Genomic DNA, 14,858 nt, shown 5'->3' with positions numbered 1-14,858 from the left:
TGTTCCGCGATCTGCTCATGAACACCTTCCCCAGAATCTTCCTCCAGCCTTTGTGAGCAGTGGAAGGTGGAGCTGTCCAATGGAACAGGAGGGAGAGAGCGCGGAGGACATATTTCTACTGTAGCTTTTGGTGAGTCCTTGCTCAGGGCACAGCGTCGATAAATACATGCGCCACTCTGGAAGGTTCTACAGAAGCTGAGGGTGAGCGGTGCCTCACTATATGTCACTCTAAGTGATGGCCTGTATCTGTTTGCCTTTTATCTTTCTATCTTGGATATGTGTGGCCCAATAAAAAGAATAAATTTGTAAGATAAACAGCTTTCTTTGCAGATTTAAGAGTCTAATTTTCACTCTACACAGAAATGATGATTTTTTTTTTTTTTTTTTTTTTGGAGGGCCAGAAGGCCTATGGCATTTACTGTTAGACTAATCCAAATAGAAAAACAAACTCTGAGCTACGATGAAGGGGCATTGTGGGTGGTCCCAGAAAGTGTCCGGAGAGGCTGAAAGCCACGGACAGCCACAGCTGAGGAAGGAGGGCCACGTCGCACCCTCACAGGGCCTGTGTGTGAGTGGGTGCCTGAACCCGGATGGGTACCAGCGAGCACGGTAGGCCAAATTCGGCCCGGCCACCCCAAGAGCCCAAGAGGCTCACTCAGTGAAAAGCCGGGGCTGCCCTCTGACTCCTTCTCTACCCAGAGTATAAAAGCACCGTCAGCTGTCCTTCTAGAAGACTCCCAGGCTGGAGTCCCGAGGCTTTGCCTGCGGCCCCACGGAGCTGCGTAGTGAAGCAGTTCCCCGGCCTGCTTACAGACAGACCGGCCTTCCCGGCCTCTCCAGGAAACAGGGAAAAAAGGAAGCATGGTAGGAGTTACATCTGTCATCCTTCCTTAGACCGCTGGCGGACAGTTTCAGCTTTTGAAAAAATGTCCTTTTCCTGCAACCTGCAGTACGTCTTTCCTTCTGATCAGACCCTTGTTCCAACTGTTTTGGGTAAACGGAAGGTGAAGGTGAGCACGGAGGTCAGCCCCAGACCTGTCATCTACGCCCCCTTGCTCATCCGAGAAAGAATGGCCAGTCCGTCCTGCCAGCCCCCAGAGGCTGGGTGTCCCTGGGGGCAGGGCATCTGGCTGCAGGCTGGGAGCCCATCTCCTTACCTCACACACTTTCAGCCTGGGTGGGTTCTGGGCCTCAAGTGATGCGGAAAATGGCTGAGAAATAACTCATGGGACCCCTGCTTCTGTTCTTGACCCCTCTAAATAAGAAGTGGATGTCTTGCACGGATGCAACAAATGATATTCCAGAGGGACGTAGACTGTACGTGCACCCCTTCCAGAGTTTTAACCTAGAACAAGTGAATTGAAATAGGTCTCAGAAACCCTGCAAGCTTTCTCCTGCTCCTGCAAGCTGACATCGGTATTAAGTCATCTAATAAAATGATCCGCTAGAACTAATAACTGGATTTACCAATTTTGAGTATAAATTGTACTTTATTTGGGACAAAATGGGTATGTTTTTGTTTATAATGCAATTGATTTATGTCTTGTGGGGACATTTTTGTTATTGTTGTTGTTTCTTTTTTTTTTTAACATTTATTTTTGAGAGGCAGAGTATGAACAGGGGAGGGGCAGAGAGAGAGAAGGAGACACAGAATCCGAAGCAGGCTCCAGGCTGGGAGCTGTCGGCACAGAGCCCAACGTGGGGCCCGAACTCACGATCCACGAGATCATGACCTGAGCCGAAGTTGGATGCTCAACCGACTGAGCCACCCAGGCGCCCCTATTGTTTTTCCTTGATATTAAAGAATAGAAGGGGAAAAAAAAAAAAAAAGGAAGAGATGGGCCCAATCACTCCAAGCTATGTTTCAAGTGTATATTATTTGGGGGTGAGGGGACACAAGACAGGACCTTCCTAATTTTTTCATCTCAAGGTCAGAAGCCATGCCTCCCCCAGTTCCATTTGCGTGTTCCAATCCTCCAAGTGGACAGCAAGGTTGGCCAAGGTCAAGGTGACATTACAGTGCATTGCCTTCCCTAGCATTCACAGAGGGAGGGTGGGAAGGAAGGAGGACCCAGGGCGATTAAAAATGGCCATGGTCCTGTTAGAATCTTCCTCCTCAACTGAACCACAGACTGGCAGTCCTGGATAGACAAAGCATCAAATACTTAGAAAGACAAACAACTTTTCAAAAGTTAAAGCCTAAACACACATAAAATACTATCAGCAGCTGTCTGGATCCATCCCTGAAGTGGGTTAAATTGCTCTCCACGAATATGATTTGAATTTACGGGGGCCTCACTACACATTTAACCTTACTGGTATGTATGTCCGGAATGTAAAAACGTAACGACATAAATTTGTATCTTAAGGGTGGGTTCCCCCCAGGTTATCTTTAAACACTGAGCTTCCTTGGTACACATTTAAAATAGGCTTGTTTGTCAAGAAGGCTGACTTGGGAGTCAGGAGAGGGAATCTTTTCCTTCAGCGTTCTGATGCCTGGCTGTCCTTAGGTAAATCCCTTCACCCACCCCCCGCCCTGGTTCCATCTGGCCCCGAGGACTGCTCCAGCACCCTGTAACCCCGCAGTGCCGGAAGATGCCCAAGCCCACCACAGGCCACCTTCACCCACTTGGCCTTCCATTCACCCAGTCTAGCCTCATCCTATGCCAAATAGGAAACCAGAGATGGGTCTTAGAGAGATGGGAGGGAAAACACCATAAAAAAGGATAGTAAGTGCTCCTAAATACTCCACGTGCCCCTACTTTTCCCAACTTCCTTGGCACTGAGATCCAGTGACAAGTCCCGGCCCACGGCTGAAGGCGACGCAGAGGAGAGACTGGGTGCCGCCACCTCCTCCCTCTCTCCCCCTGCCACGGTGACCTTGCAACACGAAGGTCGAGGTGGCAGCATCACAAGACAGAAGACGATGGGTCGCTGGGTCTCCAGATTGCCGGGAACCCGTCCACGCCAGATCGCATGGATGAGAACCCATCTTGTTCTGCAGCCACGGTGATTTGGAGAGCCGCCAGGGGCCACCAGGAACTGACCAGGAAGAGTACACGTCTCCTTGTGAACTGTTCCAGGCTTAGTCCCAGTCTCCCGGGGAGTCCCACCGACACACGGACCGAGGCAGGGAGCAAGATCCGGGGAGACCGACAGGGATAGAGGGAGGCCAAAAAAGGAAAGCAAAGAGTGGTTTCCTCTCAAAGTGTGGATGTGTGCTCACTTCTCATTCCATCCTGCCGAGGCAGCCTCACATGGCCAAAAGTATATTTTGGAAACATGTCCGTTAAAAAAAAATGATGATGATGGTGGTGGTGGTGGTGGTGGTGCTATATCCAACACAGTGAAGGGAGAGATATCCCAGCAATCTCACACAGGTAAGGTAGCCATCTGGACACCTGAGCACTTACTACTTTACAACACGAAATGCCATGGCATTTTAATTTCTATGGAACTTCTTGTGTCACAGAAAATACATTTTCCCAGATGAATTGTGCAGTTAATTCTGAGTGTCTGCCTTGTGCAAAGAGCATCTCAAAAGCACGGCTCACACTTCATTAATGAAGAAAAAAAACTATTTGTGGAGTCAGGCGGTGGGGGCGGGGGGGTTGGTGAGCAGGACACTGAAAAAGTGCATCTTTCTTAATTTTTTTTGCCCCGCGGACACAAGTGCTTTGAAATAATTTCAGGAAATAATCAACACCTTGGAGAAAGTCTGAAGGAATATATAGTTCCTCTCGGAAGCTTGACACTTTCCCTTATTTTGAAAACTTTAAAATTAACAGACCCAAAGAAGACAATGATTATTGTGGTAGAGATTGCTGGTTCAGTGAAGACTTCCTTTTATTTAATTAAAAAAAAAAAGATTTTAAATCAGTGGTTGGTATAAAAATCATGACATGACTGTCAACAATTCTATTTAACTCTTGGGAGACAAAACTCATGTCTGGAGTCAGTATTCATCTGGTGTTTCTGCTTCATCAAAGGTCTCTGTTATGACGCCATATATAGTCATGTTAAACAGGCATCAACATGGAATGGCAAAAGTATTTGTTTGAATGCAGAGCTATTTTAGAAAAGGATGTCCACTTGTGAAAGGCTACACCCACTTCCCCTTGGGCTCTTAGGCCCAGGGCCGGGGCTGGGCTCACGGGCAAGCCAAGCCCAGGGCTCGTGAGCTGAAGTCTGTGCGTAGAGGTGGAGAGGGGAAGGGTGGAATGTTCTCTACCGGTTCCTTTCCTCACCTTCGACCCAAACTCAAAACGGCACAGAGCTCCGCTTGCTTTGGGGAAGATCGGCTTTCTGGAATTGGGGAAATAGGTCATTAAAAGGCTAAAATTTGGAGGAAAAAAAAAAAAATAAGACACTAGGATCTCAAATAGCTTCTCTAAAGCAACATTTTGATGAGTTAAGTGAAAATGAATCAGAAACACGTGGATTAAATTTCCCTTAAAATACACAAGGGCTTCAAAATCAAGCACTGCGGGCCAAATGTGTTTCTGGTTTTACCGAGCCCAGAGCCCTTTCCTAATTGTCTGGCAGGGGAGTGTGCAGGACACCCCCCCCCCCAACTGCTGGCGATTGGGCCACCCATGGGGTCTCTTCCCCTTGGCACTGTGTGACGCTGCTGTCGACAACATCCTCTGTAACCACGTTGCCAGCTTTCCCGAAGCCCTCAGGGCCCGCTGCAGCAGGCGCCCTTCGTCCCCAACCTGGGGGCTGTGACCGTGGATGCACAGGGAGCGTGTGGACCGCACAGAATCGACCTAGGGCAAGACATCCGGGGCGATGGGTCCCTCTGGACTCCGCACACCCCTGTCTTCCCTCTGGCCCGGTCAGGAGTGGGGGGCGGGGACCTGTCCCAGAGATGGTTGGGGGTGAGGCAGTGCAGAGTGGGATCACATACGAAGTGGCCTGGGTGAGGAGAACCAGGCAGGAGAGTGAGTCGGCGGAGGGACAGCCCAGGGAGCCGCCCCTGGGAAAAGCCAGGTTGTGTGCAGGGTAAGGACACGCCCCTGGCTCCACTGGTCTTTAGAATAACCCTCAACTCCTTCTCACGGCCTGCAACACCCTTTTCAAGTGGCCGCCACTGCTGCTATGCCCTCATCGCACTCCTGCATGTACTCCAGCTACCCCCCCCATTTTCTATTCTCAAGCCCCCCTATCTGGTGCCCCGTTTAGAGTTTTGCTCCGGCTGCCCCTCCTCCCGGGATTCTTTCCCCAGAATCCACACAGAGACTCGCATTCAGGCTTGAATCCCAAAGACACCTCCTTGGAGAGGCGTCTCTGACCAGGCTGTTCGGGGGCTGCGTGCCTCCCAGCCCCCAGCCCCCTCTTTCTCTGGTTTGTTCCTTCACAGCACCTACCTATCACCCCTTGCAGACTCTCACTGACCTATGTATTACCTGCTTACCACCTGTCCCCTCCCCAGAATACGAGTTCCATGCAAACTTGGGCCATTTACTGCTGTTTGACATTATGTCCCCGAACGTGACAGGCAGTCAGCTCATAGCGGGAGCTTTATACATACTTTTTTTTTTTTTAATTATGCATTTTTCAATAAATAAAAGAATCCGAGGAGGCGAGCAAACTGAAATTCAGAGGCTAAGATCGGTTCCTGACTGCGAGAGGGAAGCTGCTTTGAGTAACCTAGGAGGAGGAGCTGGCCCAGGGCACCAAACAGCAAGATACCTGAAATGCCCCCGAGGGCTCAGCACCTTCAGGGGCTGGGGTGTGATGCCAGCAGGGTGGGTGGGAGGTCAGGGGCATGCCGGAAGGCTTCCTGGAGGAAGCTGCCTTGAGGGATCTCCCAGCTCGCTCTCCGTCCAGGTGGAGGGAATCACAAACACACACTTAGAATCAGCAAGGCCACAAGTGGGCTTTTTAGAAGATGGGGGGCAATTGCTGAGGTACCATCCACTATTTCACTCGCCCGCTCCCTTGCTAAAAAGGAAGTTCTCCCTGACATGAGAAGGACCAGCCTCCCATACACATGGAGACATTCATCAATAGGAGAGTACAGTGAGACAGATATTTTTAAAGTAATCCATGCCCCAATTACTGCTGTAATTATTGCAAAATATTTGTTATGGCTTCCTTTTTCCATCATTTAAATTAAGTACTCCTTTCTCAAAAAAAGAAAACTACAGAAGCCTTTACTTTCAGTAAAGCATAAATTCCCAAAAGATTTCTACGTAATTTATTTTCTTAAAAAAAAAAAAAACTATAGCTTTTAAGACCCTCTTAAGATAATTTACAGCCCCCTCATTTATTTATGGGGGGGGGTGCTGGGGGTGGGGAGAAGACTGGAGGAAATGTCTGCCCGCCGGGCGTGTTTCAAGGAATTCTTACCCAAATGACACCGAGAACCAGCTGGACTGATCTTTTTTAAAATGCACTTGGTCAGTCGCCATAACTTGTGGGGCTGAGTTTTCTCTTGGGAATCGAGCACACTGAAAGGAGAAGGCATGATTTGGAGATAACGTCTCCCCTGGAGACATGTTTTGCCATAGTCTTTTTTTAAACAAAGAAGACATCTTAAGCACCTTGCAATATCTTCCATTTAATCGTTGGCAGGAGGCAAGTCCCTGATGAACGCTGGCCTGTGTCTTTCTCTTTAACCAGCTGAGTGATCCAAGCTTTTAATATAGCCGTTCCAATTATTGTAAAAGTCATCTAGTACCTTATAACCACAAATATTGACAGTTTATTGCACAACACATTCCTGACATTTGAAGGTCACACCATACATAATACATACTCTTTTATAAAAGTGTCTGGAACAAAGAGATACATGATAAGCAATTACCTCTCCCGGCTTGTATGTATGTACAGTTCGGGGCTGACTTGAGGTTGCTTGCGAGGCACATGCACCATTTTAAATAATCTATTAAGGCAGCATGGAGGCATTCATGATGGATAATTATGAAATGGCTCGTGGACACGCTGCAGTCAGATTGGCTGGCCGGGGCATGGGGTCCAGGCAATTCTCCTCCTCTGAGTTTCAGGTCACAACGCCACTTTGCCATGGAGAGCCCTGCCTCACTTCACAATCGGATTTTCCCCCAAAGCCACCGAGCATAACAGAGTCACAATATGTTCTTGTTTTTCAGATTGGTCTGCGTGCAGCTGAAAGGAATTTTTAAAATCCACCAGCCCTGGTTCAGACGCACCCCTGCCCCCAGCCTCCTCAAGTGACCACAGCTCTGTTTCGCACAGCCACGCTGTTCCACGCCCAGGGCTGTGGCATCCAGAGAGACCCGTGGCACGAGGGTCCGTGGCTGCCGGGCCCAGGTGAAAACCAGAGTGTAGAGCGTGCTCCAAAAAACAGTGACAGCGAGGCCAGGCAAATCTCCGGAGGAACGTTCTGAGCAGGAAGGAGCTACACACTGCCCCGTTCTCTGTCTCGTCCCTACGTCTCCTTCCTAGCCTAAGTCTGACAAAGAAAAGAAAAGAAAAGAAAAGAAAAAAAAAAAAGAGTTTCAATCCCAGATTAAGCAGAAACGATTTGTGGTCCAAAGGCTCCGGGTCAAAACCAAGTTCCACCAATTCTTAGAAGTGTGATTCTGGGCAAATTACATAAAACCTCTCTGAGGTTTGGTTTCCTTATCTGCAAAACGGGGATAGACATAACAATTCATTCAGCACGGTGTCTGCTGAAGGATATGCTCTAATTCATGGTAGCTTTTAACAGGAATGTTGCCAAAGGGACACGTTCTGTGCCAGGACGGCATGGTGGGGACAGCAGAGACCTGTGGCTTTAGGGCTCTCCCCTCCCCACTAGCCCTAAGCTATGGAACTAGCCACTTGCACAGGGTCCAGGATGAAGGGGGAACGGTCCTCTCCTGACAAGTCCGGGTTGGAGCAGTTTCCCCCAGCTCTGAAGGCCCAGGCAGTTCTCCCAAGTTAACAGCGAAAACAGTTCAGGCTGTAGTTGCGCTTCGCATAGATGACAATCTTTAATCACAGATGAAGTGGCAGGTCATTATAACCGACACCAAACTCCCTTCCAAATGATACTAATGTCTGCCGTTTGAAAACAAAAACAAAAACAAAATATATATATATATATATATGCATGTATAAATACAAATACATATATATATTTTTACAACTTCGTTAAAACAAATAGTCAGCAAATTCTCCAGATAATCTAAAGGTCTTCTAAGAGTAATTTTATTTTGAGTTGCAGAATGAACGCCCTAAAATTTAAGACACGAGACCAAAATGATTTCTATAAAGATGACGTGTTTATTAGCATTAAATCCCAGGGAAGAGGGCTTCCTTATAAAGAACACATTTTTGCATCTGAAAAGCACGCATATTAGAACGTGTGTGTTTCTTTAAGAAGCTATTCTGTTTTAGAGGGTAGCGGGTAAGATAGGGCATCACGTGATCAGGAGGTTGCTATGGTAAATATGCATTTTTTATTGAAGAGTAAACAGTGGCAGAAAACAAGTATCAATTGCCAGCTCTGAAGTTACTGCCATTTTTGAGCTGCACTGACTTATCTAGCCCTTTTAATTTGAGAACCTTTCTCAGAAAAACACTATCACTGAATCAAAATTAAACATTTTTGCATAAATCCTGAACCTTTCAATACCTGGTAGTAATCATTACTTTAGCTGACATGTAAAAAATTAGCAAAAAAAAAAAAAAAAAAAAAAAATCTATCCAGTTCTGCTAATCACGGCACATTGATCTTTCCGGAGATCTGTTGTCCAGCTGGTGGATCTCCAAAGGACGAAACCTTTCACCTTGGCTCAGGCCACAGAGCAGAGGAGCCAAAGGTAGAGCCTAGAGCCGAGGCTCCCCCCACCCCCCTCCATTGTCTAGGTATCAGCAGGCAAAACAAAGCCAAGGTGATGCCCTGGGGAATGGCCCTCCCCATCAGTGTCTGGAGTGGACTTTCGCAAACGTGCTATGGTACTTTCAGCCAAGTTTTCATGGTTTCCTCCTTGTAGAAATGGGGAAAGAGCCTGAAAGTTCCTGACAGGCAACTTCTGTCTTCCTCTGACATCCGCATAGGTGACCTTTCTCAAGCACAAATCAGGCCGTGTTAGAAACCTTGGAGAGCTCCCTGTCACATCTTGGGTAGGCCCTCAACTAAGCGTCTCTGGCCGGGGGCGGGGGGGGGGGGGGGGGGGGGGAAGAGTCTGGATTTTGTTTTCACTGACACCAGCTTTCCTTTTCACCTGTCACTTGCAGAGAGCAAGGCTGCGATTCCTCCTCCTCCACCACATCTGGCACATAGTAGGTGACACACCAGTACTCACCCGACACGTGTGTCAATGAATGATGTGTGAATAAATGAACTGACCCAGCTCCGGGGAGAACCAGCTTCCTGGGTAGCAGCTTCTAACAGGAAGGTCAAGCTGGCTCATTCTCCCTTTGATCACAGATAAAAGTATCAAGTGTTGGCAAATTTCTCAAAGGGAACTTTCCAGACTCAGAATCCTACAGACGAGTCCAAAGGAATCTTGACCAGGGACAAGGAACAGACTCAGTAACATGAGTGTGCCCTCCAAGGAGCCCCCAGGAAGGAGGGTCAGGAGCAAGGAGCTTGTGGGGGAGGGGCAGCAGGCCAGAGCTGAGTGGCGAAAGGTCCCCAGTCACTGGTAGAGACTGCCGGCCTGAGGGGGTCAGTTTGGGCTCTGCAGCACCTCGAAACACTGACGTCTGTTTGACTCCAAGATCTGAGTTCAGTTCTCATTTCTGGGACCCCGAGCAAACTGCTAAAACTTCCTAAGCTTTAGTCTCCTTGTTTGTAAAACTGGAAAATGGTACTTATCACAAAGGAATCGGGAGCGTCTCGTGAAATAGTGGGCTTGCAAGGCCTTAACCCACCTTAAATCCTGGCAGAGTAGGAAAGTCACTGGCTTTGAGATAGCCAGCTCCGGATTCCACTTTGTGCTTGCAAGTGTTTCCTAGCCCTGCCCAGCCTCCAAATACTGTTTGTAAAGCAGGACTAATGGCAGTATCTCTGGTCAAAACCAAATGAGCGAATATGAGGAAAAGTCATCTGGCCCATCTCAACTAATGGTCCCCTCCCCAACCCAGATCCAAAATACTCACATGACAGAAAACCAGGAGAAACCAGCAGGTGATGAGCCATACAGTGGAATCATCATGGGGCTCCTCTCCCCTGGCAATTCCCAGGATGATTCACATAGCCCAACTGGGAAGACCACTTCCCATGAGCCAAGTGTCACCAGCCCCCTGGGTTGGGGAATGCATGAACAAGGCCACATCACCTCTACGTTTTCTAACCCTTATTACAGCTTATTTGACACCTGTCCTCTGTGCACCTCTTTGACATGGCGGACTTAATCCAAATGTCCCCTGGAGGTGAATAGTGGGGGGTGGGAGGGAGGAGCACACAGAGTTTGGGGTGGCTCAGGCCTCCCCATCCTGTGCTCCATCCATCCACAAGATGGTCAGTGTTAAGGGCAACGGGCAGCTGCCTCTAAATATCTGTGCCCCACCTGCCCACTACAGCAAGGAGCCTGCAGCCCAGAGACCCTCTAACCAGCCCATGTCCTGTCCTGAGAAAGCACAAGCCAAGACTCAGAAAGAATCTTAGAGCTGTTCTTTGGGCACTGTGAAATGACCCAGGACTGCAGGTGTGACCTGAGCTGGGACATTACCTTTGACAATGCCCAAGGGGGCCATGAAAACACCACCCCACCCTGGCCTGCTCGGGGTCTGCCCAGGGCATCCCTAGAACATCAGGAGAATTCCAAGCCAGCCTTTCTGGCCCTGGAGAAAGGCGAGAACCTTTTTCCTGATGGACAGACTTCAGAAACTCACCGCACCCTGATCCCACTTCCTGAAACACAAACCCCAAACCCTAGGCCCACCCACCACCTTCTTGCCTGGTTAATCCCACTCATTCTTGAGAGTTCAGCTCCAAGGTCGCTGCCTTTGGGAGATGTTCTGACTTCCTGATCACCCCAGAACGTGACATTCACGATACCAACCAGAGCTTGGGGCTTTGTACGTGTACAGAGCTTGGGACTTTGTGTGATACCTGCCAAATGTCTGACTCTCCTTCTAGACTGTCTACTCTCTGAAGGATGGGATGAGGTCTATTTTTCTCACCTTTGTGTCTCTAAGACCTCCTGGCACAGAATAGGTTCTCAGTAAATACTAAGCAACTGAATGCAAGCATGCACGAATGCGCGCCTGGTGCTGGGAAGCGTGGACGGCCATTCTCTAACAGTGCAATCAAAGGAAGCGACCTTTTCCTTTTAACTTCTTCACTGGTTGACCTGCCCCGCATAGCACTGAGGGCAGGTGACAGGCTGCAGCCGGCTCTCACCCAAGGGAGGGGGAGACATTGAGAGTCTGACCGCTCTGTAGCCCCAGTCCTTACTCCCTTGCCCCCCGGGGCCCATCTCTTCTCTTGGGGCTTCTGGCTGCTCCCCTACACTCTCCTCGAGACACTGCAAGGTTCCTACTGCCAGAGCCTGATTCCCTCAGAGGAGAACAGTGCTTGGTCACCAGAGCCTCACCTGCCCCGCTTGCTGTGCAAGACTGTTCACAATTTCTCCCGCCCCAAGGCCTTCCCTGTCCGCACCTGCCCCAGCCGGGACCCAGCAGCCGTCCATGCAGACATCAGACACTGGGTGTTGTTCTGCAGAAAGACTGGTGGCTCTCAGGAGCCCTGCCCGAGGTTCTGGGGTGCAGGTGGTGGGCGGGCATGATCTCAGGGTGCAGGCAGCAGGCTGGGTGGGTGCCGGCCCCGGACCACTGCTGGCGGAGAGAGCTGAGTCCAAACCCCCGGGCCGTGCATCCGGCTGTCTGCTCTGCCCTTGTACTTCTGCTGAGTTTCGGGGCCTGAGGAAAAAGTCTGCCCAGACATATGTTCTTGGGGGGTGCCCACCACACCAGTGCTCTGCAAACACCACCTGACTGGGGAAGAATGCTCTGTTCTCCCAGCTGTGTGGCTGTGTGATGCGTACCAGATGCCCCTCTCCCTCAGCCTGGCCCCCTGGCCCTCTGGGTGCTCACAGCCTCCCACCCCCTCACCCGTTCCCCTCCCAGCTCACCCCTTGGTGGGCACCACGTGGTATTTTCTGCTATGCTCGCTTCCCCAGAAAATCTTCGGTCCGTCTGGTTTCCCGTGGAATCCCAGCCTTTAGCAAGATGCCTGGCACATAGTAGGCACTTAATATATACATTTTTTTTTTTGCATAAATAACCATTAGACAAGGCGACACTACTTTGCCAGGTCGGATTCCAGTGACTTTTTCTTTAATATGGAAAATCACTTTCTGTGTTCCCTTTGGATGCTCTATCACACGGATATTCAAAGCAGTGCTGCATTCACAACACACATCGTCCTATAATGCTAATTTCTATCCCATAACCGAGAGAGACAACTAAGTGTTGCAAGGTTATTCAAAACTCCTGCCCCTTATCCTCGACTTCTCCTTAGGGGAAAATTGCACAGGAATACATTTCCTCATCTGTATGTTAAAGCACGGTTATAATCCACCTATCATGATTGCAATTTTGGGAATCAAAACGGAGATCCAAACAGCAGTGTGATCTACATTTTAGCCACATATATTATAATAAATTAAGTCAAAGAAAGAGTTCTGCATTAACTCTCGCTCTATTCCTTTAAAAGCCTATAAGAACACTGAAGCCGCCCCCTGTAAGAACTTCAGCCTTTCCTTCCCCGGGCTGCCACATCGCTGCGGCCCCACAGCCTGGAAGGGGAGGTCACAGAGCCAGCTGCCTGTGACAGCGGTGCTCAGTCCTGTGTGCTCAGAGCACTGACTGAATCAGGCTGTGCACCATGGGCTCAAAGCCACAGTGAGGCGGCCAGCCATCCTTGGCCAAGGGCAAGCAGAAGCTTCTGGAAAGAAGCAAGCAGTGTGGGCGGCACGCTGATGGAACGGTCTGACATCTGTGGACACCAGAGCTGGGGACGTGGACCCGGAGGCAGGCAGGACACAAGGGCCCGCTACCTGAACGGCCTAACCCAAGTCCTCATCCGCACCTGGGCCTCTGTTTCTGCTTCTGAAAATGTGGGGACGGCACTCTAATGGAAATTGCAAACACTCATCACAGAGTTTTCATTTGCTAAATTTGGTTTTAACGTTGAAAAAATTCGGGGCATTTCACCTGTAGCCTCGTTTGAGCTTCTCCAGAGAAACTGTTGTCTCACGACACTGGGTCCGCAGCCCCCAGGAGCAGTGGCTGTCCGGCTGGGCAGGGGGCTCCTCCTCCCCAGCGGGCCCCTCCCTCTTCCTCCCTACCTGGTTGCCCCCACCCTGTGGCTGCCATCTCAGCCGAGATGGTCCCGGACGCCCTTTCCACCTCTAAAGACGGCCTCAGTAACCTCAGTTGAGCAAATACGGCAGAAGCCTCCAGACTAATTCCCATAATTATGATGGGTCTATTATTTCAAAGCCGGCGATGATTGTGGGGTCAGGTGCTCAGAGGAAGAGGGAGAGAAACATACTTTAAAGTGATAGCAAATATCCTTTGATTCTCTGCTATGATACCAAATTGCATCCAGAAATGCTCAAACATGGGCTCCAACCTTAGTCAAATTTCAAAGAGGCCTCAGCAGGAAAGGCAGTGATGAGAGAGAGAAAGAAAGAGAGACAACACAGAGAGAGAGAGACCGAGAAGGAGGAACCAGAGAGCCATGAAGTTTAAAGACCCTGTCCAGGGACATGGCAGCTGGCCGGAGCGAAGGGGACACCGGCCTGGAGGCCTCGAGCTCACCACACCTGACTTCCCCATCTTCTTCAGGTGGGAACGTCTAACCTCCTTCTTCCTGCCTTGTCCAGCATTCCTGCCCAGCCTCAGTCCCTGGTCTCCTGGCACACCCCCCACCCCCCGGAACCTTTTCTGGACATTTCTCCACAATGACATGCTACTCGGGCCTGCTCTCCAATTTTTCTTGTATGTTTAGATTCCAGCCTTGCTTACCAAGAGCACCCCGTGGGCTTGCCTGTCTCGTCATCACCTACAAAGCTGAGCGAAGGGCTGGCCCACAGAGTCACTCAATAAACACATGTTGGTTGACCTTTCCATTGTGAAAGACACAGCTATTCTCTCCTCTGGGGTGTTCTTTGTAGGGCTTCTTCGGGGAGGAAAGCAGATTGGACCCAGGGATGAAACCATGGTAGACTTTCTGACTTGATTTCCCGCTCACTCGGCGGACCCCATATTTGCTTGGATATGCGTTAATTTGTCTGGCCCACAAACACTCCCAGGGAGTCTGCTCCGTGCTGGGCACAGTGTTACAGAGACAGGTCCAGGGGCATGTGACACGACAGGGCTGGCCCACAAGCACTGCGGCACACAGCACGGGCGGCGTCCGGGACGTCGGGGGCCGACCTCTGCATTGTGCAGGGAGTCAGGTACATGGCCCCCATCTCTCTGGGAGAAGTAGGCCACAGCAACCGTGTCGATGGAACCCGCTTTTCTGTTCTGCCATTGCCCCTCTGGGGATCCATCTCTGTCCTGTGTAGACTTCTCAACTTGGTCCTTTTCTGAATGTTCTACTTCTGGGGCATCCTTTAAGGAGCAGAAAGACAGGCAACCCTAGGGCACCTGCTCCGCATCGTCCACCATAAACCTGGCCGTGGGGTTGAGCCCAAGGACGCCCGCCGGCTTTATCAACGGAGCCCCCAGCGGGGTGCCCTGTGCCCTTGTGGTCACTCACGGGGCACTTGCTGGCATCCTACTTTGTGCCAACAGCAAGAGACACTGCCAATGAGGAAGCTCAGAGGCTGAGTTTGACTGTGAAGGAGAGTGCACGTGGGCGGGCCAAAGAAACACACAGAAAATAACGGCCTAATCATAGAATGAAATATAAACCAAGTGTTGAG

The sequence above is a fragment of the Lynx canadensis genome, chromosome E2, assembly GCF_007474595.2.
Source record: "Lynx canadensis isolate LIC74 chromosome E2, mLynCan4.pri.v2, whole genome shotgun sequence".
Taxonomy (NCBI): domain Eukaryota; kingdom Metazoa; phylum Chordata; class Mammalia; order Carnivora; family Felidae; genus Lynx; species Lynx canadensis.
This window is presented reverse-complemented; position numbering follows the sequence as displayed.